This window comes from Leucopleurus acutus (assembly GCF_964270905.1).
Source record: "Leucopleurus acutus genome assembly, chromosome: 1".
Lineage (NCBI taxonomy): Eukaryota > Metazoa > Chordata > Mammalia > Artiodactyla > Delphinidae > Leucopleurus > Leucopleurus acutus.
Window position 1 is genome coordinate 44,035,061 of NC_139142.1, and position 26,051 is coordinate 44,061,111.

Below are 26,051 nucleotides of genomic sequence, written 5' to 3' on the forward strand. Positions count from 1 at the left end.
TCTATCAGTGGACATGGCTGATCTTTAAAATGTGATTGGCTAGAAACGTTGCCAAAATCTAGGCTCTCTGTGCACCGATGCCAAACAGAAATACGGAGACAGAGTTATGGAGGAGGAAAAAAGAGTGGCTTTATTTCTTTGCCAGGCAAAGAGAACACAGTAGGCTAGCTCCTCAAGAACTGTACCCCACTCCCTGGGGAATAGGGAGAGGTTATATAGTCAGGACTTGTTGTCAGAGTTATGTGATATAAGGATCAAAGTTTCTTCTTTCTGCTGCGAAGTTTCAAAAGGGTGGGGTTGCTGACAAGATTAGGGTGTGTGCAGGGTCACAGGTGGGTGGGTCTCCTAACTTGGATGCGCTTCTCTGGTCCCTTTAATCTCGCCTCAGATGGTTTTGTGGCTGCTCCTCCCTTGATTAGCAACTGCTCGAATCTGCCCTTTGGAACACAGGGAAGGTCATGGAGGTTGGAGTCTTGCCTACAAGAAGTGGGGGACAAAAAGGCCTCTGTGCCCAGGAGCCCCACAGGGCCCTGCTTGGCATCAGAAGGGCAAATGCAAAAAGATTCTCTCCTCTACAGAACCAATGCTGCTTATTCTTGGTTGGCAGCATTGTTGCCTTGGAAATGGGGGTTCCCTCTGAAAGGGGTCTGTTTGTTTGTTCTCCAGTGTTTTTCCCTAATTGAGAAAGAAGTGCATGAACAAGTAAAATAAAATCAAACAGTATGAGAAGACCTGTTGGAAAGTAAGCTTCTCTCTCGGTCCAGCCCTACAGTCTTGCTACACCTGCTAATGATTTCCGGTGTATCCTTCTAGCAATTTTCCCTGCACACACACCTGACAATTTTGGACATAAATGAAAGCATACCATGCACACTGTTGTGACCCTTGCTTTTTTTTTTTCCAGCTAATGTATTGTGTGGATTGTTCCAAATCTTCATGTAGGATGTACCTCATTCTTCTTAATATCTGCACAGTGTCCTGTGGTAGCTCTGCTATGGTTTATTTCGCCAGTGCTCTGCTGAAGGGGACTGAGGTTGAATCCATCGCTGGATATGATATGACACATAGCCCTTTGTACACACATGCTAGTATATGCACAGGATCTACTCCTAAAATGGAATTGCCATGTCATAGGACTTTTCCATTTTTAACTTAGCTAGATATTCCCAAATTGCTTTCCAAAGAAGTTTTCCCATTTCACGCTTCTCCCAACAGCGTGTAGAGGGGCTTTTCTTCATTCTCTCAAAAGAAGTTCTTTAAAGATTAGCGATCCCACATATAGCACACAAAATAAAACCATCCTAAGGAAATGGATTTCTTAATGAAAGATCCAAATGACACAAATTGGAAATTGTCAGGACCCCTTGAAGGGGTCAAATCGGGTCCATTGATATGTCTCCCTTTGTGATGACATTATTTGTCTCCATTTACTCTGAGCTCTTTGGGAACCACACCAGTTCTACAATTTTACACAGAAAATTTCACTGAAAAGTCTGCAAATTTATCACTGTCTCTGAAGGAAGTGACTGTCCCCAACACCTCTTAAGTGTATCCTGAAACAACTTTTGAACACATTCTCCCATTCCGAAACTGGAGCTTGTCCCCTAACCCCCAAGTTATTATCAGAATCATTCTCTGTTGCCCCTAAATGTCCTCTGCTCTAACTGAGCCACTGACTGCCCAAGGAGAAAATGACCACATTCACTGTCGTTCATAATAATGCTGCCTTCAGATTATGTGGACCTTCTCCACCGAAGTGCTCATAACATTTAAATATATGCTATCTTGTTTATGTCCACATTCTGTCACCGGGGTGGGGGAAGGTACTGCTGAAACTCTGCGGAGATATGAGAGAGGTTATCTTGTTTTCCTCTGCAGCAGCTGTGAAAATGAGATCCTGGGCCAAGGTCCCAGGATAAATCAAGGTGGATCCAAGGAAACTAGGTGACAGAACTTAAAAGAAATCCATTAAGTGATATTTATTTCTTTAGTTTTGGATTCCCTCAGAATCTGTGGGTGACTTTTAAAACTGCAGAGTCAGGGGAGAAGTGGGGCACTGAGATGCTAGACCTCCTTCCATTGGGCATGAATGCGTTGGCAGATGATCCCATGCTTCCATCTGGCCCGCTGGAGGGGACAGGTGCCAGGACTCTTTTAACCTATGGATAAAAGGATAAGAAAGTGCTGTGAGGATAGTTAGGGAAGAAGAACAGGTGGAAATGGGAAGAACAAAGTTGGCAGTTTCAAGCCTGCTGCCAGCTGAGCAGGTACATGATTGCAGTGTGTTAATCTTCAGAGGTAAATTTACATTAAGATTCTTCAGCGTTTACAAAGGTCAGTTCGAGTAGTGAGTGGCTGTTTGGATGAAAGAAACCCCACAGGTCTAAGAGGGACTGTGAATCTCGTCCAGGACCTAATTTGTTTGGGAAAGTAATATATACAGTGGGAGGCTTGGTTTTGAATTCTAGAGAGTACCAGGAAGGGACCTGCTGGCCACTCTGAGCTCTCCAGCCCAGGAAACTGCAGACTTGTCTTTTGGAAGGCCTCCACCAGCTCACCTGGATGTCCCAGGGCTGAGCCCAACCAGAGAATCCTCAGAGTCCCACTGTGTCCCCAAGGCCACCATCACCGAGTAGAACCAACCCTTGGCAGAAAGAAGAGACTCAGCCTGAAACAGCATGACATCTTCAGTACCACTCACGGTGTTCTTTGAACTTCCCTGGGGCTTCCAGGAGAGGGCCAGAGACAGAGAAAGGGAGGAGGGAGGGAGATAACAGTTATTACACCTACATTCTGTGCCTAGAAGCTGTGCTAGAAGCACACTTAGTATTCGTCAGTTCCCTAGTGGCAGGTACTAGTACAGACATTCTAAAAGGGGAAACTCGAGGATCAGAGAGGTTCAGCAGCTTGCCTGGAGTCACAGAGCCCTTCAGTGTCTATGTGGACATCTGTTGATTTGGCCTGCCCTGCATCCCTTCCTCCTTAAGCAAAAGCACCATCTCTCCTAGGTTCAGATGGGACCAATCTCCCAACCCTCCCACCCAGGGGTGTACATATGACTCAGCCCTGGCCAATTAGCAACCTCATCGAGACCTTTGTTGAACCCCTTGGCAAAGACTCTCTTTCTTGTGCTAAGGATCAGGTGCGTGTAGAATTGCTGAGGAAGATTCTCCTTAGTGTGAGGCCAGTGGAGAGATCATCAGAGCCAGAGGGAGAAGGAGACAGATTTCCAATGACATCTTTTGAGTACTTGGATGTTAACTGTGCCCGAAAGCAAAACATCCCCCTGGACTTTTCAGTTACTTGAGCCAATGAAGCCCTTGCTTATACTATTTTGATTAATGCAGTAAAAAGCTGGAATTTGATCCTAGTTTTGACTGACTCCAAAGCCACTACACAGAGCAGCTTCCCCCAAAGGCAGCACTTGCTGAGTCAGCATTTTCTTAAGGCCCTTTAGCATTCTTCAGGGTGGAGTACAAGTCCAGCGCAGCTGTGAGCTTCAGGAAACTTCTGATACTGGTCCATTGTTAAAGTCACCACCCCCTGCAACAGACACACACTCACATGCACATATTCCTCTGGGGGGTGGTGGCTAGAAAATCTTCCCCTGGTATCTGTCACCAGTCATACTCTGTGGCCTTCGGTTTGCTACAAGCAACCCAAGCTGTGATGGTGTGGGCCCCTTGGAGGTGCCAGTTGAGATCTTGCTGGGACCCCAAGTGCTCTGGGGGGAAGGGAACACCAGCAATTGTCACAGTGTTCTTGGGAAAACATTGCTGGGAGATTGTCTTCATCTGTTTGGGCTGCCATAACAAAATATCATAGACCACACAGCTTAAACAACAATTTATTTTCTCCCAGTTCTGGAGGCTGCGAAGTCCAAGATCAAGGTGCTGGCAAGGTAGGTTTCATTCTGAGGCCTCTTTTCTTGGCTTGTACGTGATGCCATCTCACTGTGTGCTCATATGGTCTTGTCTTGCGTGTTCGGGGCATGGGGATGTGCATGCATGGCAGAGAGGGGAGTGTAGCTGGGGTGAGAGGAGTGGGGAGAGTGGTTTCTGATGGTGTATTTTCTTACAAGGACACTAATCCTATTGGATCAGGGCCCTACCCTTATGACCTCATTTGACTTTAATTACTTATGTAAATTATTTCCAAATATAGTCATGTTGGGGTTAAGGCTTCCGCCTATGAGTTTGCGGGGAAGACAAAAACATTCAGTCTATAACAAAGGTGTACTGGAGGCTTTCAGGCCAAGGAGATGTGGAGAAAATGCAGAACAGAATATTCAGGAGAACTTGCAGGCAGGCAGTTGGTGTCACTTCCCAGGGCCCAGACTTGGGCACTTGGCAATGCTCAGGATGGGTACCTTCTGGATCCAAGCTTCTCTGCTGTCTCATTACAGGACAAAATGTTGGCTTTTCTTTTCTTGTTCTGGTGGCAATACATGTCGGGGCTTGCTGGTTTCAAGATAAATCCATGTCTTAAGGTTGTGGTATCCCACCTGGGAAAACTAAATTAGTTAACTGAAAATGAAAAATAGGAAAATTAAACCGGCAAATTCTCCAAACATATTGGGCCAATTTAAAACCCAGGTTAACACTGATTTATTGTTTTAATAAGATTCCTGTGTAAGGAAAAATGACTGGTCTACAACATAACTAAGTACAGGGGCATGTGTTCATTTGTCTGCAATATACAGGAGCAACAGGGCAAATGACTCCTCAAGCTTTATGCATTTTTTTTTTAATTTTTAAAACCACTGGGCCATAAAGCATTTTTAACCTAAGACTAATGTCCACAGAATAATGTATATGACAGTGAATATTCTGAGTTTGCTCTTCACTGAAACTGATGGGGGTCTGGGAAAGCACTGGCCCACAGCTCTCCAGCCAGGACAGTCCCATGGCCGAAAGAGAAGACGCCAAGTGGAGAGACAGCTGGACCTGCCCACACCCTCAATACTAGCGCAAGCCAAGGCCATCCTGCTGTCACAAAGCTGTCACTGTAGCACTGAGGCTTCAGGAGACAGTGGCACTCATTCCTGTTCAATGAGTCAAGTCCACCGCATGGTCCATCTCAGGTTCAGAGAGCTTGACCAGCTCACCTTGGTCTCCCTGGCCGCCCATAATGCAGTGCTATGGTCGAGGGCTCTGGGCCCTCTCACCGTACTCAGGAAGAGGCGGTCGCAGGAAGCTGTGTGCACTTCCATCTGACAACATGTCCAGAGGGCAAGTGCCCAAAAGTCACAGCCAAGGTCCAGACGTTCCATGGCTAACCCACAGCCTTGAAAATCACATGGTCATCTCTGACTCTACCGCAAAGGCCAGAGACATAAGGACCATTTCCAGGGCCTTGCAAAGGTGGGCAGAGCCAAGCATCCAGGTCCCTGGTTGCTCAGGAAATAACCTCTTAGGAAGTAACAGGCTCTATCAAGAAGCCATGGAGCATAAAATGGATTTAACTGTGCTCCCAGTGTTTCATTTCTTGAGCTGATCAGTGGATACCTGGGCATTTCTTGTATTTTTCCTCATCCTCTTTTTTTTTTTTTAACATCTTAAATATTGTAGAATACGTTTAAAAAATAAAATTATATTAAGAAAAGAAGGCATTGAGACAAGAAGTAGGAATATTTTTTGAAACTCAATGTTTAAGGAATTTGAGGGGTAACTAAAGAATTGTGTTTCGTAAGAAGTTCGGATAAGATACGTCCCATCTAGCGCCAACAATGTTTTAAATCTTTGCCCGGGGAAAAGAAATAAAGTACATCAGCTATTGAGTCAAACCTTAAAATATTAGCCATAGACTATTCTGCTCCTTGTTTGGACCCAACAGAATGGAAAAATGACAACTTCCATCTTTTTACATGCATTTCATCCTTACAAAGCTCATTTTTCATTTATGTAGTTCCACACACAGCCCCAGAAAGTAGATGATGGCCTTTTGTCTTTTCACTATGGAGGATGAAATTTGGACGCATCACACGAGGAGGCTGAGCACACCTTGGGAAGGAGAAAGAGGGCTGGACTCAGAAACAAAGGTCGTTTGCTCCATAACCCCTCAGTCCTCACCAAAGGCATTTTATTCCATAAACCTTCAATCAAGCTCGAAGGCTTTACTCTCGCCCCACCATTTAGCAATCTAGTGTGTATCAGGTGTTAGATAATGTTAATTGGAAACAGACATTTATCATTACTGATTTATATTTGATGAGTATTTATAACACTGCATTAACAACAAACAGTAGCAGACAAAAAGGCTGAGGAGTAACGGGGGTTGGAAAGGTTTCATGAAAGGACGGAATCTCTATCATGAGGCTCTCTATCAACGGCTCATAATAACAAGTCCATGAAATTGATTTCCATGGAAAAAATTTAGCTGAAAACCCAAGGAATTATTTCAGAATTACTGCAACTGTTATCTTTCGGGGAATGTCTGTGCGTATGTATGTGCCTACGCATACCTATGTATGTGTTTGTTTATTTTTGGTTATGTCGCGTCTTAGCTGTGGCGCACGGGATCTTTGTTGTGGCACACGGGCTTCTCTCTAGTTGTGGCGTGCGGGTTTCTCTCGCTCGTTGTGGCGCGAGGACTCCAGAGTGAGTGGGCTCTGTAGTTTGTGTCACGCGGGCTCGTTAGATGTGGCAAGTGGGCTTAGTTCCCCCGACGGCATGTGGGATCTTTGTTCCCCAACCAGGGATCGAACTCACGTGCCCTGCATTGGAAGGAGGATTCTTTACCATTGGACCACCAGGGAAGTCCCATATGTATGTGTTTTTAACTGAACTGTCTCTTGCTTTTGATAATAAGGAGGCCTAAGTAAAAAAGGCTTTGCTATACGCAGTAAGCACGTAATTCAAATAAGTTAAATGGGGCTTCGTTCATTGCTCCATTAAAAGTGATAACTTCAGTGTGATTAGGCTGATTAATGAATTACTAGTTGAGTTGATCAATGGCAATAAAACGAATACGGTTATATAAGAGGAATTGGCTGGGGGTGGGGTGGTTAAAAAGAATACAGTGGGGGCTTCCCTGGTGGCGCAGTGGTTGAGAGTCCGCCTGCCAATGCAGGGGACACGGGTTCGAGCCCTGGTCTGGGAGGATCCCACATGCCGCGGAGCAACTAGGCCCGTGAGCCACAACTGCTGAGCCTGCGCGTCTGGAGCCTGTGCTCCGCAACGAGAGAGGCCGCGACAGTGAGAGGCCTGCGCACTGTGATGAAGAGTGGCCGCCGCTCGCCGCAACTAGAGAAAGCCCTCGCACAGAAACGAAGACCCAACACAGCCAAAAATAAACAAATAAACAAACAAACAAATAAATAAATAAATAAAAGAATACAGTGGACCTATCTGATAAAATGTACAGGCCTAACGCCCGCCTGGAGAACGGTATCCCCAAACAGTTTACAAGAAAACCTTCAAAGCCGTAGTGTGATGTGGTGGGAAGGAAGGCAGTCAGCTGAGGCATCAGGTCGGTTTGGGTGGAATTTGGATCTCCGTTTTACTAGATGTGTGGCCTTGGGCGCCAAGCTCCTCCTCTGAAAATGGGAATAATAACTCCCCACCTGGGTAGTGGTTGTGAGGGGAAGTGAAACGACGGGTGGAAAACTCCAAGCCCAGGGGCTGGCACACAGCAGGCCCTCAACAGAGAGTGATTTCCCTCTCCGCCTCAGGAAAAGATGCTTGTATCTAGAAGAATGAGTCTAGGTTTGAATTCCCTATAGGTACAATGAGTGAGAACGAAGAAATGCGATTCTATCAATCGTTTATCTCCACGGCTTCAAAACCCTTATGAGAGTTGTTTATTACTGACTTAAACAGCCCATATGCGGGGTACAGCCTTTTCAGGAGTGAAGTATGGAAAGGCTTTCTCACCAGTTACCGAGCTGCCTCTGAATCAAGTCCCTGCACAGCCGTCCCAACCACCTTGGAAAGCGTGACGTTCCCTTGATCCAGCAACCAAAGGGTTAATGCCGGCTCATTAGGGTGGGAGGCGAGAGGGGGCTGCTTTGCTGCTTCAGAACCTTCTGGGGAATCTTAATTCCCCGAACCCGTGGCCTTGCAGTGGAAGCGCACAGAGTCTCAACCGCTGGCCTGCCAGGGAAGTCCCAGAACCTTCTTTTTTTTTTTTTTTTTTTTTTGCGGTACGCGGGCCTCTCACTGTTGCGGCCTCTCCCGTTGCAGAGCACAGGCTCCGGACGCGCAGGCTCAGCGGCCATGGCTCACGGGCCCAGCCGCTCTGCGGCATCGGCAGGCGGACTCTCAACCACTGCGCCACCAGGAAAGCCCCCAGAACCTTCTTAACATCTCGGCTTCGTTGTCCATTCTGATACACCAGAATGTCTCACCACGTCCTACTGGTTTCTAAATATTTTTTCGCTCTGGTTTCTAACCAGTTCTCTCTTCATTCGCCTCTTCTTTGGTTCCCGACATATTTGCAGGATAACAGAGAACTGGCAGTCACTCTCCCCTGGGGAGGTCCCTTTTGTGGACTAGAGCTGGCTGTCCTGGCTGCTGTCTCATCTACTTGGATAGTTTCTCTTCTTAGCTCCAGCTGCTGCGGAGGTCACTTTTCCTTGTAAGATTTGTAATATAAACCGAAACGGTGTAACTGGAGTCCGAGCCTACGGGGTAGCTTTGTCTGAAGGATTCTGAACCGTGAAAGGAGGGATCTCAACAATGTGGTTTCCTGTGGGTGGGCCTGCTCTGAACTGCCATCTCGCCGGCCATCTCGCCGGCCATCCGCCTTGCTCCACTCCCCCAGGGCACATACATCCTTGGAGAGAGCTGACGGGGCAGCTCCCAGACCCGGCCCCCATACACACAAACTGGGCAAGTCTGGTCCCATTTCGCTCCAGTGGGGCCCCCTCCTGGGAGCCACCCTCTCTCTAGGGAGCCGAGTTATTGTCAAGATCCCATGTATCCACATTCACAAGGAGCACCATCTTTATTCTTTCCATTAATATTAAACAGCACATGCTTTTTGTACTGGCTGCTGCCGCAGACTCTGCCCTGGCTGGGTTTTAAATGTTATTAGATACTGTTGTGATTAATAAAACAGAAATTTATCCAAAACTTAACTGCACTCAGATGCTTTCGGTGACATATTTTAAAGAGCAACTGTTACTAAAAGTACAACTACGGTACTATCCTGTGGGAAGGCTGTAAAATTTGACATTAACAAGAGGTTCTCATCCTGGAAAAGTTGAACAGTATTGTTGTAGCTCATTATGGAGATGAGAGGAAGGTAGAGAAGTTAATGATTAGCCTGTTAGTAAAGAGACGGAAGAATGTCAACTCACCGCTCTCCTGCCTGGGAGGCCACCGTTCTAGCCAGTGGGGTCTTCCTTGTTCTCCATAACTGCAGAATCAAGAGGAAGATTAGGGTAATTCCAGAAACTCAAACCTCAGGAAAGCGTGCCCACATCTAAATGGGACTTTTACAAGCAAGATCAGTGGTGGCTGCTGAATACATGTATGTCATCACCTCTGGGAGCGTGGAGATCTAAGGCAGCTGCGGCCAACGTGGTTAGATCTGCATCTTCTCTTCCCTCCCTCCTCAGTCCCCTGACCCCCTGTTCCTCCCTCCTCTGGCTGGTCTTCAGAAGAGTGTTGGCAGGTAGCACTAAGCTGGGACGGCTGCCAGGTTTCTAGATGGAGGAGCTGAGCTGCAGTTGTGTTGGCAGAGAAAGGCACGGAAGAGCCAGGGTAAATGAATTAAGTCCTGATTCTCCACAGGAGCTACAGGACATTTCTAACACACGGGGGCAGCTGCTGGCCACACTGCATCAGCTGGTACCAGCACAGTGCTGCAGACAGATGGAAACACTGCAACGGTGACCAAAATGAAAAAGAATCACCACGCTAGAGCAATGCAGGGAGGGGTGAACCTTGCTTTAAACACAACCTCAACACAAATGATTTTTTTAAATAATCTCCTTTTTCTTATTATTTGCTGCTGATGGTGTAGTACATCTTCAGTTAAGCCACACGAGTTCAAGCAACCGTCTCACACTCTCTCTCCTCTAAGCCCAGACTGGCAGTATTTTTAGGGAGTGGCCAGTTTCCAAGGGCAATATGCCAGGTCTCTACAGAATTAAATAAAATAGAGAAGGGAAGACGACCAACGTAGGTAGTCATTTCTGTGTGTCAGATCCAAAAACACATTACTCTTTCCTCAAGAAATTAGATGAGCCATGACTAAGCAATGGAGTGGTGGAGGGTCGTCTCGAATAACCTTAGCCAACCTTTAAAACTTCCCTCAGGAGTTAATTTCTGACATAAAGTGGATGAAAATATTTAACAAAGAATATGTTAAATGGTTTAGGCTTCAATACCTTGTGGCAACAGAATAATGCCCTACCACCACCAAAATGTCCCCGTCATACAACCCAGAACCTGTACATGTGTTGCCTTACCTGGCAAAAGTGTCTTTGTGATTAGGGATCTCGAGATGGGAAGATGATCCTGGATTATCGGGGTGGGCCTGATCGAATCACAAAGTGCTTGTATGTGAAAAAGTGAGACAGGACAGTCAGGGTCAGTGATAGGATGTGGGAAAGACTGGACTGGCCATTGCTGGCTTTGAAGATGGAAGGGGGGCATAAGCCAAGGAATACAGGCAATTTCTAGAATCTGGAAAAGGCAAGAAAACAGATTCTCTTCTAGAGTCTCCAAAAAGGAACACAGCCTTACCGAAACCTTGACTTTGGCCCCGCGAGAGTGAAAGATAAATAAATGTGTTATAAATAATAATAATACTAAACGTATATTGTTTTAAGCCACTAAGCTTGTGGTCATTTGTTACAGCAGCAATAAGAATCTAATACAATCACAATCAAATAACGTTAGAGACTAGATAAAAAGTTCTGTATTTCATTTAGAATAAAAGACTGTCTATTCCATTTAGAATAGATCCTCTGGCAATATTTAGTTACTAAAGAAATCTATATGAAATATCTCAACTTTCATAAGATGCTATTTTATTAGTTCCTCTTCTCAACAGGAGGTATCAAACTTTAATTACATTTTTAGCTGGGTAATATGGAAAAAGGGATTTTCACAAAACCTAAGGCACACAAAAAGTAGATCACAGACAGAAACGGACCCTGAGGTCTCACATGGGTCACTGCTGGGATAGTTTAACTCCTCTGCCTCACTAGTTTTGGAAATAAGCAAATGTTTAGATAAAACTTATTTTCTACACCCCCAAATTCGGAAATACATTAGAGATTCAGCCTTCAGAAGTGGTTAGTACATCAGTTAAGATCCAAAATTTTACTGGCAGAAGATGACGGCATGAAACTTCTCCAAATTTATAGCTTTCACGAGAGGAAAAGGATTAAAGGCGCCGCTTACTTGAATTGTTCAGGTTAAGCTACTGTGTCCCAAGGTGCATTTCAGTGACCTTTTTTCGGGCCAGGTGTGCATTTCATGCAAAGTGATCTCTGATTTCGAAAGGTTTTGGAGTGGGCCAACAATGTATCTGCTATTGGCCTCACGTCCTAACAACCCAATCTGTGCCTAACTATGGGAAGATGCAAACCTGAGTCAGATCGCAGGGGAGCATGTTTTCCTAGTTCTATCCCTATTCTAATGCCTTAGCAAGTCAATGTGGTCAGCTGCAAGTAATCCCAGGCCCCCAGTGGTGCCCTGCAATGGTTGGAGGAGTAAAAATATGCTGGAATTGGTAGGAGTCAGGACCAGGGGAATGATACAGCTATAATGCTGGCCTCAGGAAGAGGACCAACCACCTAAATGTAATAAGCTGGGGACATGGGAAGCTTCCCGCCTCCGCCCGCCCCACCCCCACAAGGATGGTATTGCTAATCAAGTATTCTAACCAGTGGACAATGTCTCTGGATGGACAGAATATCCAGTAGAACATGGGTAATAGCAGTGCCTTCTAAGAAGTGATGGAGTCCCTGTGGATGGGAGCAGAGCAACTTCAAGCTGGGGTGGAAGGGAGGTGGGTGTGTGAAAAAACAGTATATACAGCTCTGCAGGGAGGAAGCATTCAGCAGACAGCCATGGAGTTGAACTAAGGGGCTGGTTTGTGGCAGCTCCTGGCTACGGAGGAAAGAGATGTTCACAAAGCAGGGCGAGAGCTCCTTGCTACACAGAATGCGCACAAAGGGAGTTACTTCCGAACATTGCAGCAACTCCTCGAGAAGCAACTACCAAGCTTAAGAACCTAATTCTAAATCTTGTGCATGATGGGTGTGGGACCCTGAATAAACCTCCCAGCTTATACAGATTAGCTTAGTAACTGGTTCTGGCTGGAACTTCCTGTTGAAAATCCTCAGACCTTTCAGCTGGGCAGAGCTGGGGGTGGGGTGGGAGGGGCCTTTCTCACAATGTTGGCTTCGTCCAAGAGGATCATTACATTTTTTTAGTAGGAAGCTGCAAGAATTCGAATCTCACATCCCTTCTCCAATCTTAAAGCCCCTGAGTTCCCGTGACATGGACATTTCACTTTGCAATTCAATTAAGTGAGCCAGGAATGAAAAATGGAAAACGTTAAAACAAGTGACTGCCACAATTTAATTCTCGGGTTTGGCCCTGCATTTGCTTAGCTCGAAAACAGAGTCAGACAGCTCAAGAGAGATGCATCTGAGGAGACGGGAGTGAGGAAGGGAGGGCACAAAGTGAACTCTTTGAACTGAATCAGAGCAAATGAGTCAAAGTGCAGGAGTAAGAAAGGTCCAACAGAGAGGATGGAGCGTCGCTGTTCAGGGCTCTCTGAAGATGCCTAAGGAAACCAGCACACAGAGGGGGCCAGTAGTGACCCAAACACGAGGCCATGAAATATCCCAGCTCTTCTGAGACCTCAGGCAGCTGAGCCTCCTGGGAACAGCATGCGCTTCTGCAGACAAGGAGGGCAGGAGGGCAGGCGGAGAGCGAAGCGATCCACGCTGGGCGTTATGAGGGTGGAGAGAAGAGGTTTTGGTTCACCGGAGAGACTTTTAGGTTTCAGACCTGACATCTTCCTAAACACAAGGGTGGCTGATTGTACACTTCAGTGGGGCGGAAGTCCACCCCAGGGGTTCCCCGGGAGTCCCATTCCGTGCGGGCTCGTGGAAGGAGAACAGAAGAATATTTGCACAGAGCCTGGAGGCACTTCATGGCTGATACGGCCGATCAGCAATCTTCTTGTTAACCTCAGATTGCTGCAGTTTCTTCAACTCTCTTTTCTCTTCCGTCTCATCACCCCTTAAGACAACCTTGACGTGCCAGGGGTGGAGAGTGGGGCAGAAGAAAGGGGGAGGTGGGTGCAGAGAAGACTCAGTGATCCCCTTTGTCAAGACTGCGAGTGGCCCTTGGGGCGCCCTTGGGCAAACGCTGATTGTAAACTTCAGGGCTAGAAAGGTCCCGTGCCTCACACAAGATTGGGCCACTGAATTATGAGGCGACAGGCTAAATAATAGCTCCTTTCTTTTTTTTTCAGGTTCCCTACTGGCTTAGCTTACGCTAGCCTGCCTGTCAGACTAAGAGCGGTACGGAGCTTTGTAAATGAAAATGGCAGTCACAGAAACGCGTCTGGCAATCGTCTCAGGTGGGGTCTCCAGGAAACAGAATTGGAGGTGGAGAGTGAATGCAGGCGATTTATTGGGAAGTACCATCCGTGGAGGAGCACAGAGGGCAGGATTGGTCCGTGGAAGAAGTTTGGCGACATAGTCATCTTAAAAGCCTCAGCTAATCCCACTCTGAGTTTTGGGGCTGGATGGCGCTGCAGAGTTGTCCTGAAATGGGGTGAGCAGGCCAGACTTTGATACTTCTGCATTGCCATTTAATGGTTGTGGATTCAGGGTCCGCCCTGCTTCCTGGAGGATGGTACCACCCATCCTCACTGGGTATCCTCTCCCCCAGCTGGCCCCTCTTCCTCAGATCTCCTTGTTCTCAATTTTCTTTATCTTTGTCCTTCCAGGCCCCTGACCAACCAGCCAAGCATTCACCACTGTCTGAGTCTATACATACATATGCTAACCTCGGATCACTTCTCTTTCTACACAAAGCTCTGCCCCTTGTGAGGGTTTCCAGCTTAAGCCTTCATGCTGAGCTGATCAGTCCATGAAGCAAACTTGACTTTTCCTCTCCACTGTCAGGTGCTCATGGAGCTGAGGGAGAGGTCCCAGTATATGAGTGGATGACGTGGGGACCTGGGCTACTTCCTTATGCAGCTTACCTCTGACCTCTGGCCCTGTTTGTGCCCCTTTCCAAATGCACCACTTCTACCTTTTTTAATTTTGGCCACACCACGTGGCTTGTGGGATCTTAGTTCTCTGACCAGGGATTGAATCTGGGCCCTTAGCAGTGAAAGCATGAAGTCCTAACCACTGGACTACCAGGGAATTCCCCCATTTCTACCTCATTTATGGCAGAGAGTGGAAGAGTTCACATAGTTCTGGGAAAAGACCATAAATGCATTTTCTTCTCTGTCCAAAGTGACTGTCCACTATTTCTGATCTTCCTTTCTGATCAAAATTAAAAAAAAAACCACTCATTCATATTAGTAGCCACAGACCACGTACCAAGGCCATGTTAATTTGTTGTAGCAAAAATGGTACATGTGGCATAACACCTGCAATTGGGGCTACTATTTGGTTAAGTTTGCAGCAGTTCACTCTCACTCTTCAAGATCTGTCTGGCTTTTGTAGGGGACAGACTGGTTAATTAACGGAGATATGATGGGGACCCCTCCCCGTCCCCTGTATCCTTTAGGTCTTTAAGGATGGCACTAATCTTTGTCATTCCCCCTTGGTTGTGAAGTTGTTTTTTATGTACTATCTTGGCCAGGGGGGAAAGGGGACTGTTTCTGTTTGGCCTTCCTCCCAGTGATTGCCCTTACCCCACAGCTAAGAAGCTAACGTGGGTGTCTGCCGACTACCGATGATTCCTGTTCCAATTACACATTCCGGGTCTGGGGAAGAGACCGCCTAGTGTGTCTGTGCACCCAGTGGACTCACTGAGAATTGGACCTGACCGGGACCTCATTTATCACCCAGACTCCATGTCTACCCTCGAACAGGGGGCCTAGAGGACACCTCCATTCCCTAGGGCATGCAGATCAGCTTGGACCCTGTGTCCAACAGTGTCTGCAATGTTGGGGGTCTTCCCTTTTGCCCAGTGTGTGAGTACCCAAGCTCTGAAGGCGGCATATTCCGAGAACTTTCTGGCCTTACAGAGAATATCCACTCCAGTGTGCCTGCTTCTCTGAGCCCTTGGTCCTGCCTTCTGCCATCTTCCATGGCACGTCTGGCATTTCCTTCATATAGTGTGAGCCGTTGATTCCTCCAAGCTCCAAGAGCCATCCTAGAAGCATGTTAGACTGTTTCCCTGGGGTCCTTGTCAAGGTATTCCACTCTCTGCCCACTGGCAGTGTTCCCATATCCATAACCTCTCCCTTGTCCAACTTTATCTTCTGCCCCCATGGACCCAGTATCTCAGGATCCGGTGCTATCAGCAGTGTCCCGACTCTTTTCCAGTCTATGTCAGCTAGGTACTGCAGCTCCTTCAGAGTCGAGCCCTTTTCTTTTTTAGCAGACTCGGCACTTCCCCAGCCAAATTATGATGTAACTCAACCCTCGTCATTTGTCTGTTGGTCAAGAGGAGAGCTGTGAATGGAGTTTGGGGAGAAGGAGTGTGTTGTCTTGCAAAGCAGAGAGCTCTGCACCATCTTTGGGCAGGGGAGGTGCAACTAGTCTTTAACATGCAGGAATGGGCCACATCTGTGAACCCAGAGGGTTCAGAAGAATCTGGGAATTCACAGTTTTTAGATACACCTATCCCATGTCTCAAGACATTAGCACAGCAGACCTGTTGGGGCCAAGAACCCAACCTTCTCTGAAGCTCTGCTACTTTCATACCTAAGCCCTGGGCCTGTTCCTCAGCTTTTCTTCCCTCCAACTGCAGAGGCATCTCTATATGGTCTCACAGAGGCCCTCTGGCTTTCATACTTGAGTTCATAATTTTTCACTCTCAGTACCAATTGTTGCAAGTCTGGTTCTCAGGGAAGACAAGTCTAAGACAGAGATTTGCCCATGGAAACTAGGAAGTGGAAGAGCTCTCAGGATCAACCTTTGTTGGGGGAAGAAAGGAAGCAGAGGGAGAAGATGCACAGAGACGACGTCGCAACAAATACCTCAGCTGATCGGAGCTCTGGACCTGGCATGGCTCTGCAGGGTGATCCCAAATTGGGATGAGGGCCCAGGCCTTTATGCCCTGCATCAAACAGTCACCCAGTACGGGCTGTCCCTGGGAAGGAAGCAAGGTGACCTTGAGCAAGGTCTTCAGCCCAGAGCAAGTTCCAGAAAAGGACTTAGCGGAGAGTAGGGCTTACCCTCTGGCACGGAGGGTAGATGGGGGAACGAATGTCTGAGTCCTCCAGGGAGATCTGGGTGAGAATCGTGACTCCACCATACCAACCTACCTACTAACATAAAGGTTTAGAAATCTTAACTATACAACAAGCAATGACTTTCAGATCCTCGGGTAAAACTCAGTGGTGAAACATGCCTCTGTCAATCACAGAGCACTTAGGTTTTCCAGGGGTCCCAAGTCTCAAAACAAACCAAGATTCTTTTTTCTTTTTAACCTAGACAACAAAAAGGAGTGCCTCTGACATTTGGAGTAGACAACCACATTGACGGTTCTGCCACTGGTTCTAGAATTTCAATCCTCTTTTCTACCCTCTCTTCTTTGCTGCTTGGAGCTAAAAGCCACACCCACTCTCTAAGCAACTCAAAAGGTTAACAGCCTCATGGAATATATACATGTGTTCCGGGGCCCTGCTGAGCCATGCCTTGTGGTCCTGAGCTTCCCAGAGCATACGCTATTTGCACTGTGCCTGCAGAGAGCACACTGACGCCCCCCTGTCCAAAGAAGCAGTGTAACACGCATGGCCCATTCCTTAGCAAGGAAAAGCAGTTAAATTCTGTGCGCTGAAGACGCATTGGCCATAAACTCTGCAAGCCACGGAGGTTATTTCAGTTAGTAGATGATTAAAGTCCCTAATCTCTGGAGCGGTGATAAAGAACACCAGAGAAGAGGGCTGGGTTTTTGATATTTGAGGAAGGTATAGAACGTCTCTCTTGAGACCATGCCAGAGGAAGCCCACCCCATCAAAGAACCACAGATAAGTAAGACATCATTAATAAATCAATGACAGGAAAATGAAAACGGAAGCAGATGAATCAGCTAGTGGATCAGGTCGGAGATGAAAAACAGCACATCTGTTGCTACCATCGGTGCATTAACAAATAAGTCTGCTGGATCAGACAGCCTTTCGGACTAATACCTGGAATAACGAAGCTTTAAGAGCGATTAAGGCATAAATCAATTTTTAAATGTATCTTGTACCTCCCACAAACAACAGGAGGCCTATTTTTTCCTTGCTTTGAATTCTTGCTGGCAGGCATTGGGGAGGTGCAGGGATAAAAAACACTGCCTCGTTTTGGCTCTGCTGTGATGTACAGCACACAGCAAATTTAGTGTTTAGCCTCACACTTTGATTCTTACCAGCTGAAGGCACTGAGCTGTGCTTAATCAATACGTTAAATCCAAGCCAATGCATTTCAGCTCCAGCAAGATCCTCCAGCCCCCTTGTCCAGGACAGCTTGGTTCTCGCTCCTTTCCCTCTTCATGTAGATATTGATTTACATTTTATTTTGTGTTTATTGAAGACTTCAGCAAAATTAACAATTGAGGTGGTTTTTCTCCTTTGAAGCAGAATTTTTCCTTCATATCCAATGAAAAGTATTGCTTCTCCATAATGGTAAAATGGTCAGGTTTTAGGACGTTAAGGATACACATGAGCAATGACTTTGATGAATTGTACATCCACGTCCAAAGCGGGGATAAGTACTCTCCACATAATAATCTTTGATTTAGAGATGTTGGGATAAGGTGAGGCTGAAGGGAGATGGCTTAGGTTGGGAAACCGGGAAGGTCCAGAAAGGACACAGGGCAACACAATCAAGAAAGGCAACTAAATTTATGTCCAAAACTTCCCTGAAAAGCAGAAAGCTGGCTAATAAATGAGTTTTTATTGAAGAATACAAATGGGGAGGGCACAGGAAGAAAGAAGGACAAAGAAAGAAAAGGTAAGAAATAAGATGATTAGAAATAGTGGGGGAGAACCCCAGATGAGGGAGAGGAAAACCAGGCCATGTTTCTTTTCAGAGCATGACCTTCACTCACATTACTCCCCCAAATCAGCCAGAGGACAACAGGACCCCAAGGAAGTAAACTATCTTCCCTTCTTGCTCTTCCCCTGGAAACACAACAGTTCTTTCAGAAAACAAAGAGAAGCCAGGGGAGATACTGTTTTGTTCATCTTGACTGCCCTCAGGTCAGCAGATATGGTATTTTGAGTTCAGTTAGGACAGCCACCAGCACTCACGTTTCCTAAGAAGACTCCAAAATATTGTAGCAAGTGTAAACTTTTATACTGATTGAGTGGCAAGCAAACATAGCATCAAAGTTCATACAAATATTTCCAGATGTAAAGCACTAAGTTAGAAAGAGACCGTTTGAGCTTTTGAGCATAGGATCTGGCAGTATAAACTTTTCGTATTAGGTATTATCGACATATGTTTAGAATCCAAACCAGCTGAAAAATTCCACAGCCACCTGATAACTTCAAATGAGGGTATCTGGAAAGTTTAGGGACCAATGATGTCCTGTAAACCAATTTCTCAAACTTTTGTGTGCCTACAAATACCTGGGGATCTTGCAAAATTGCAGCTGTGCGGCTGCTTCTCACTGCCTCACAGAGTTGTTATAAGAATTAAATGAGATAGAACACATGCCAGTCCCTGGGACATGGTTCTAGTAATCTTTATTGATTGCTTACTCTGTGCCAGGTACTATGCCAAGCAGTTTACAAAAGTTAGGTCACTATTCCTATAGCCATGGCAGATAATCCGCCATGGTTTGCACCCTGGTTTGCACTTACAAGTTTTTATAGCCAGTGTCTATCCCCATTGGCCCAGCATCCATTCTGGTTGGTTGGTGTCTGTGATCATAGTGGTTAGCATCACCACTGCTCTGAAGGCTCTGTGTGGTCAGGAGTGTTTTTCAAATGAGGAAACTGAGGCACAGACATACTGAGGACACTGCCCAAGTCCACACAGCTTGTAAGTAGACTATTAATGTCATAACCTCTAGTAAAGGGCAGAGACTCTAAAAGTGAGATCTTTTAACTTGAAGTTTAATGTTTTATCCTTCAGGCCCCCAGGATCCTTCGTCACCAAGGAGTTAATAATTGAGTGAGGGTGATAAATCACATATAACCCTGGTGACCTGTCTACTGTACAAGGTCATGGTCCCAACTTTACCTGCCAAACACATGCACCTAAGGTGCTTATAGTTGCCCTGTCAGGTCTCCAGGACTTCGAGTTTTCCCTCATCTGAAGGCTGTTCCCTAGTTCCCAGTCTTCATCACTCTCTAATTCCTCTATAATTCCTTTTCTTTCAAGGCTCAACTGAGGTGTCCTCATCCTTCTAGAAGCCCCTCCTCTGAGCATTCTGAGTATCTTGTGCATAGCTCTATCACAGCATTTCTCACGTAAATTCTAATTGCTGGCTTTCTGGTCTGCCTTCCTTTAGGCCTGAGAAATCTTCGATGGGCAAAGATGATATATTGCTCATCTGGGTGTACCCAACACTTAGGAAAGTGCACCTGACACATAACTGCTATTCAGTAAGTGAGGGATGCAAACATGGTGCTATTTTCCGGGGAACACCAAGTCTTTCTGTTTGTTCAAAGGAGAGAGAGGTGAACTCAACTGATGGATGGAAGCTTCATGGAGGAGGTGGTCTGCATATTAGGTCTTGAAGGATGGGGGAGACTGAAATAAGTAGAATTAGGGATAGAGGCAGGAAATCAGTCTAGACAGAAGGAACAGCTTGAGCAAAAGTGGGAATACAGAAAGGTTGAAGACAAAGCTTGTTTAGAGAACAGCAGGTAGACCATTTGGCCTGGAACTAGGGATTTTCACTGAGCAATGAATCCCAAATTGAAATGTTTCTTGGAACCAGGCTTGTAGCACAAGAACTAAATAAATAAATCATGGCCCCATGCAGACAACAGGGAGGGGAAGGGACTGGGGCAAACTAGAAAACATGCCCTACTTAAAGGCAGGCGGCTGCTGTTCCACACCAAATGGTCATATGTAGACGTTTCAATTTTCCCAGATACCATGGAAATTCAGATGGTGTGTATGTGTGAAATATCCTGGGGATTTTTTTTTTTACTTTTTGTTTTAAAATAATTTTAGACTTACAGAAAAGCTGAAAAAATAGTACAGAGAGTTCATGTATACCCTTCACCCAGCTTTCCCTAATATTAATGACTTACAGACACATAATGATTTAAAACTAAAAAATTAAGATTTCTATCAGAGTACTAATTAAACTATAGTGTTTATTCAAATTTTACCAGTTTTTCTCCTAATGCCCTTTTTCTTTTTCTGTCCCAGAACCCAGTGTTGCTTCTAGCGGTTGCATTTCTTCGGTCTCCTCTGACCTGGGACAGTTCCTCAGCTTTTCCTTGTCTTTCATTATCTTGACAGTTTGGATGATTACTGGTCAGTTATTTTGTAGAGTTTCTGTCAATTTGTCTTTGATGTTTTTTCATGGTTAAGGTGAGATGATGCATTTTTGGCCAAATACTACAGAAGCAATGCTGTGCCTTTTTTCAGTGCATCATAACAAGTGTACATGATGTCGATATGTCTCATTACCGGTGAGGTCCACTTTGATCATTTGGTAAAGGTGGTGTCTGCCTGTGTTTTTCCACTGGAAAGTTACCATCTTTTCCTCTTTCAGTGATAAGTATTTGGGAGAGATACTCTGGGGGCTACATAAATGTCCCATTTCTTCTCAAACCTTTCTCCACTGATTTTAACATCCATCGGGGGATATTGCCGACAACAATGATTACTGTCATGTTTGCCTAATGGCGATTTTGTGTTTCCCTCATTCATTCTACTTTTATTAGTTAGAATATTTTTTAACATCTTTATTGGAGTATAATTGCTTTACAAAGGTGTGTTAGTTTCTGCTTTGTAACAAAGTGAATCAGTTATACATATGTTCCCATTATCCCTTCCCTCTTGTTTCTCCCTCCCTCCCACCCTTCCTATCCCACACCTCTAGGTGGTCACAAAACACCGAGCTGATCTCCCTGTGCTATGCGGCTGCTTCCCACTAGCTATCTATTTTACGTTTGGTAGTGTATATATGTCCATGCCACTCTCTCACTTTGTCACAGCTTACCCTTCCCCCTCTCCATATCCACAAGTCCATGCTCTAGTAGGTCTGTGTCTTTATTCCCGTCTTACCGCAGGTGCTTCATAACCTTTTTTTTCCCCTTAGATTCCATATATATGTGTTAGCATACGGTATTTGTCCTTCTCTTTCTGACTTACTTCACTCTGTATGACAGACTCTAGGTCCATCCACCTCACTACAGATAACTCAATTTCGTTTCTTTTTATGGCTGAGTAATATTCCATTGTACATATGTGTCACATCTTTTCTATCCATTCATCTGTTGATGGACATTTAGGTTGCTTCCATTTCCTGGCGATTGTAAATAGAGCTGCAATGAACATTTTGGTACATGACTCTTTTTGAATTATGGTTTTCTCAGGGTACATGCCCAGTAGTGGGATTGCTGGGTCGTATGGTAGTTCTATTTGTAGTTTTTTAAGGAACCTCCATACTGTTCTCCATACTGGCTGTAGCAATTTACATTCCCACCAACAGTGCAAGAGTGTTCCCTTTTCACCACACCCTCTCCAGCATTTATTGTTTCTAGATGTTTTAATGATGGCCATTCTGACTGGAGTGAGATGATATCTCATTGTAGTTTTGGTTTGCATTTCTTTAATGATTAATGATGTTGAGCATTCTTTCATGTGTTTGTTGGCAATCTGTATATCTTCTTTGGAGAAATGTCTATTTAGGTCTACTGCCCATTTTTGGATTGGGTTGTTTGTTTTTTTGTTATTGAGTTGCATGAGCTGCTTGTAAATTTTGGAGATTAAACCTTCGTCAGCTGCTTCATTTGCAAATATTTTCTCCCATTCTAAGGGCTGTCTTTTGGTCTTGTTCATGGTCTCTTTGCTGTGCAAAAGCTTTTAAGTTTCACTAGGCCCCATTTGTTTATTTTTGTTTTTATTTCCATTTCTCTAGGAGGTGGGTCAAATAGGATCTTGCTGTGATTTATGTCATAGAGTGTTCTGCCTATGTTTTCCTCTAAGAGTTTGTAGTATCTGGCCTTATATTTAGGTCTTTAATCCATTTTGAGTTTATTTTTGTATATGGTGTTAGGGAGTGCTCTAATTTCATACTTTTACATGTAGCTGTCCAGTTTTCCCAGAACCACTTATTGAAGAGGCTGTCTTTTCTCCACTGTATATTCTTGCCTCCTTTATCAAAGATAAGGTGACCATATATGCGTGAGTTTATCTCTGATATTTCTATCCTGTTCCACTGATCTATATTTCTGTTTTTGTGCCAGTACCATACTGTCTTGATTACTGTAGCTTTGTAGTATAGTCTGAAGTCAGGGAGTCTGATTCCTCCAGCTCCATTTTTTGTTCTCAATATTGCTTTTGCTATTCGGGGTCTTTTGTGTTTCCATACAAATTGTGAAATTTTTTCTTCTAGTTCTGTGAAAAATGCCAGTGGTAGTTTGATAGGGATTGCATTGAATCTGTAGATTGCTTTGAGTAGTAGAGTCATTTTCACAATGTTGATTCTTCCAATGCAAGAACATGGTATGGCTCTCCATCTATTTGTATCATCTTTAATTTCTTTCATCAGTATCTTATAATTTTCTGCATACAGGTCTTTTGTCTCCTTAGGTAGGTTTATTCCTAGATATTTTATTCTTTTTGTTGCAATGGAAATGGGAGTGTTTTCTTAATTTCATTTTCAGATTTTTCATCATTAGTGTTTAAGAATGCCAGAGATTTCTGTGCATTAATTTTGTATCCTGCAACTTTATCAAATTCATTGATTAGCTCTAGTAGTTTTCTGGTAGCATCTTTAGGATTCTCTATGTATAGTATCATGTCATCTGCAAACAGTGACAGCTTTACTTCTTCTTTTCCGATTTGGATTCCTTTTATTTCTTTCTTCTCTGATTGATGTGGCTAGAACTTCCAAAACTATGTTGAATAATAGTTGTGAGAGTGGGAAACCCTGTCTTGTTCCAGATCTTAGTGGAAATGGTTTCAGTTTTTCACCATTGAGGATGATGTTGGCTGTGGATTTGTCATATATAGCCTTTATTATGTTGAGGAAAGTTCCCTCTATGCCTACTTCCTGGAGGGTTTTTATCATAAATGGGTGTTGAATTTTGTCGAAAGCTTTCTCTGCATCTATTGAGATGATCATATGGTTTTTCTCCTTCAATTTGTTTATATGGTTTATCACATTGATAGATTTGTGTATATTGAAGAATCCTTGCATTCCTGGAATAAACCCCACTTGATCATGGTGTATGATCCTTTCAATGTGCTGTTGGATTCTGTTTGCTAGTATTTTGTTGAGGATTTTTGCATCTATGTTCATCAGTGATATTGGCCTGTAGTTTTCTTTCTTTGTGACATCCTTGTCTGGTTTTGGTATCAAGGTGATGGTGGCCTCGTGGAAGGAATTTGGGAGTGTTCCTCCCTCTGCTATATTTTGGAAGAGTTTGAGAAGGATAGGTGCTTAGCTCTTCTCTAAATGTTTGATAGAATTCACCTGTGAAGCCATGTGGTCCTGGGCTTTTGTTTGTTGGAAGATTTTTAATCACAGTTTCAATTTCAGTGCTTGTGATTGGTCTCTTCATATTTTCTATTTCTTCCTGATTCAGTCTTGGCAGGTGGTGCATTTCTAAGAATTTGTCCATTTCTTCCAGGTTGTCCATTTTATTGGCATAGAGTTGCTTGTAGTAATCTCTCATGATCTTTTGTATTTCTGCCGTGTCAGTTGTTACTTCTCCTTTTTCATTTCTAATTCTGTTGATTTGAGTCTTCTCCCTTTTTTTCTTGATGAGTCTGGCTAATGGTTTATCAATTTTGTTTATCTTCTCAAAGAAGCAGCTTTTAGCTTTATTAATCTTTGCTATCGTTTCCTTCATTTCTTTTTCATTTATTTCTAATCTGATCTTTATGATTTCTTTCCTTCTGCTAACTTTGGGTGTTTTTTGTTCTTCTTTCTCTAATTGCTTTAGGTGCAAGGTTAGCTTGTTTATTTGAGATGTTTCTTGTTTATGAAGGTAGGATTGTATTGCTATAAACTTCCCTCTTAGAACTGCTTTTGCTGCATCCCATAGGTTTTGGGTCGTCATGTCTCCATTGTCATTTGTTTCTAGGTATTTTTTTATTTCCTCTTTGATTTCTTCAGTGATCACTTCGTAGTACACTTAAGTAGTGTATTGTTTAGCCTCCATGTGTTTGTATTTTTTACAGATCTTTTCCTGTAATTGATATCTAGTCTCATAGCACTGTGGTTGGAAAAGATACTTGATACAGTTTCAGTTTTCTTAAATTTACGAAGGGTAGATTTGTGACCCAAGATATGATCTATCCTGAAGAATGTTCCATGAGCACTTGAGAAAAATGTGTATTCTGTTGTTTTGATGGACTGTCCTATAAATATCAATTAAGTCCATCTTGTTTAATGTATCATTTAAAGCTTGTGTTTCCTTATTTATTTTCATTTTGGATGATCTGTCCATTGGTGAAAGTGGGGTGTTAAAGTCCCCTACTATGATTGTGTAACTGTCGATTTCCCCTTTTATGGCTGTTAGTATTTCCCTTATGTATTGAGGTGCTCCTATGTTGGGTGCATAAATATTTAGAATTGTTATAATTTCTTCTTGAATCAATCCCTTGATCACTATGTAGTGTCCTTCTTTGTCTCTCCTCATAGTCTTTATTTTAAAGTCTATTTTGTCTGATATGAGAATTGCTACTCCATCTTTCTTCTGGTTTCCATTTGCATGGAATATCTTTTTCCATCCCCTCACTTTCAGTCTGTATGTGTCCCTAGGTCTGAAGTGGGTCTCTTGTAGACAGCATATATTCGGGTCTTGTTTTTTTTTTTCTTTTTTGTGGTATGTGGGCCTCTCACTGTTGTGGCCTCTCCCGTTGCAGTGCACAGGCTCCAGACGTGCAGGCTCAATGGCCAAGGCTCACGGGCCCAGACGCTCCGTGGCATGTGGGATCGTCTCAGACCGTGGCACGAACCTGTGTCCCCTGCATCGGCAGGCAGACTCTCAACCACTGCGCCTCCGGGAAGCCCGGGTCTTGTTTTTGTATCCATTCAGCCAGTCTGTGTCTTTTGGTGGGAGCATTTAATCCATTTACATTTAAGGTAATTATCGATATGTATGTTCCTATTCCCATTTTCTAAATTGTTTTGGGTCCATTATTGTAGGTCTTTTCCTTCTCTTGTGTTTCTTGCATAGAGAAGTTCCTTTAGCATTTGTTGGAAAGCTGGTTTGGTGGTGCTGAACTCTCTCAGCTTTTGCTTGCCTGTAAAGGTTTTAATTTCTCCATCAAATCTGAATGAGTTCCTTGCTGGGTATAGTAATGTTGGTTGTAAGTGTTTCTCCTTCATCACTTTAAATGTGTCCTGCCGCTCTCTTATGGCTTGCAGAGTTTCTGCTGAAAGATCAGCTGTTAACCTTATGGGGATTCCCTTGTGTGTTATTTGTTGTTTTTCCCTTGCTGCTTTTAATATGTTTCCTTTGTATTTAATTTTTGACAGTTTGATTAATATGTGTCTTGGCATGTTTCTCCTTGGATTTATCCTGTGTGGGACTCTCTGTGCTTCCTGGACTTGATTAACTATTTCCTTTCCCATATTAGGGAAGTTTTCAACTATAATCTCTTCAAATATTTTCTCAGTCCCTTTCTTTTTCTCTTCTTCTTCTGAAACCCCTACAATTCGAATGTTGGTGCATTTAATGTTGTCCCAGAGGTCTCTGAGACTGTCCTCAGTTCTTTTCATTCTTTTTTCTTTATTCTGCTCTGCAGTAGTTATTTC